We start from the raw sequence: 2411 nt of genomic DNA on the forward strand, positions 1-2411 counted from the left end.
AAAAGGCGAAGTGGATTTGCGCGTCGGGAATGGAGCAAGAGCTGCAGCTGTTTCTATTGGCGTTTACTATCTCACTTTGCCTACTGGGCTTGTACTAGAACTGAATGATTGTTATTATGTTCCTGCTATCAGCAAAAACATTATTTCAATTTCAGTTTTAGACTCTAATGGTTTTAAGTTTGTTATTCAGAACAAATCTCTTTCGATATTTAAAGATGATGTTTATTATGGTAATGGTTATCTAATGAATGGTCTTTATATATTGAATGATGAACCATCTTGTGACAAGTCTATCTATAACGTTAATACCAAACGTTTTAAACCGAACTCCTTAAACCCTACTTTTCTCTGGCATTGTCGGTTAGGCCACATTACAGCTGCAACTCTTGCTCCATTCCCGACGCGCAAATCCACTTCGCCTTTTGCCAATGGTCTACTTCTTTTCAGTCCCTGCACATTTCCACAAATGTGTGAGGCACATCCTGTATCTATGTTGGGATTTAGGCTACGGATTCCTAGCATGCGATCATATCGATCTAGGGTTTGGTTTACTAGGTTTCATGCAGCGGAAGGATAATCTAAACCTAGTCAAACGTCACACGCAACCAAAATCATCCGTAAAACCCCGACAGATCGTGTATATCACCGTAGGAATCGAATACTTACCTCTTTCCTGAAGATCTGAAAGTAGCGATCGATCCAGGAAGAGTTGCAGCTGTTTCTGTTGGCGTTTACTATCTCACTTTGCCTACTGGGCTTGTACTAGAACTGAATGATTGTTATTATGTTCCTGCTATCAGCAAAAACATTATTTCAATTTCAGTTTTAGACTCTGATGGTTTTAAGTTTGTTATTCAGAACAAATCTCTTTCGATATTTAAAGATGATGTTTATTATGGTAATGGTTATCTAATGAATGGTCTTTATATATTGAATGATGAACCATCTTGTGACAAGTCTATCTATAACGTTAATACCAAACGTTTTAAACCGAACTCCTTAAACCCTACTTTTCTCTGGCATTGTCGGTTAGGCCACATTAACGAGAAACGCATCCTAAAACTCCATTCTAATGGACTTTTAGATCCATTTGATTATGAATCAATGGAATCTTGCGAATCTTGTTTAATGGGGAAAATGACAAAGTCACCTTTTAAAAGAAAAGGTGAAAGGTCTTCAGAATTACTTGGTCTTATACATACTGATGTATGCGGGCCAATGAGCTCACCCGCCAGAGGAGGGTACTTGTATTTCGTAACGTTTACTGACGACTTTAGTCGGTACGGTTATGTCTATCTGATGAGACATAAGTCTGAAACTCTTGAAATGTTCAAGATTTTCAGAAACGAAGTACAAAACCAACTTGGTAAAAGTATTAAAATGCTTCGATCTGATCGAGGCGGTGAATACTTAAGCCATGAGTTCACTGACTATCTTCGAGAGTGTGGAATTGTTTCACAGCTTACTCCTCCAGGAACTCCTCAGTGGAATGGTGTTTCTGAACGGAGGAATCGAACCTTATTAGACATGGTTCGCTCGATGATGAGTCATACTGATCTTCCTAAGTCTTTCTGGGGATACGCTTTAGAAACCGCCACCCTAATTCTTAACAATTGTCCAACTAAATCGGTTGAAAAGACACCATATGAGATATGGAATGGGAAGCGTCCCAAACTGAATTTCATGAAGATTTGGGGATGTGATGTTTACGTGAAACGTCAATTTTCCGACAAACTATCCTCTAAATCTGACAAGTGTATTTTTGTCGGTTATCCTAAAGAGACAAAGGGATACTACTGCTATCTACCATCTGAGAACAAAGTGCTTGTTTCTCGGAATGGCACATTCCTTGAAAGGGAATTTGTTTCCAAAGGAATTAGTGGGAGTAGAATTGAACTTGACGAAGTTCAAGAACCACATATACATGATGAACCGAGTGATGACGTTGATGTTGTTCAACATCAATCACAAGTTGTTGTGACAGATCCCGAACCAAGTGAACCACGAAGATCTGGAAGGATTCACAATCCGCCAACAAGATATGGATTTCTTGTAACTGAACGTGATGAACTCATGTTGGTTGAACATGACGAGCCTACATCATATTCAGAGGCGATGGTGAATTCCGACTCTAAAAAATGGCTATTGGCCATGAAGTCGGAAATTCAATCCATGTACGACAACCAAGTTTGGACTTTGGTTGATGTACCAAATGGGGTAAAACCGATAGGGTGCAAATGGGTTTTCAAGTTGAAAACTGACATGGATGGCAACGTGCATACTCACAAGGCACGACTGGTTGCAAAAGGGTTTCGCCAAATTCATGGTGTTGACTATGATGAAACTTTTTCACCTGTAGTGATGCTTAAATCCGTTCGGATTCTGCTTGCCATAGCTGCGTACTATGATTA

The sequence above is a fragment of the Tarenaya hassleriana genome, unplaced genomic scaffold, assembly GCF_000463585.1.
Source record: "Tarenaya hassleriana unplaced genomic scaffold, ASM46358v1 Cleome1, whole genome shotgun sequence".
NCBI classification, from domain to species: Eukaryota; Viridiplantae; Streptophyta; class Magnoliopsida; order Brassicales; family Cleomaceae; genus Tarenaya; species Tarenaya hassleriana.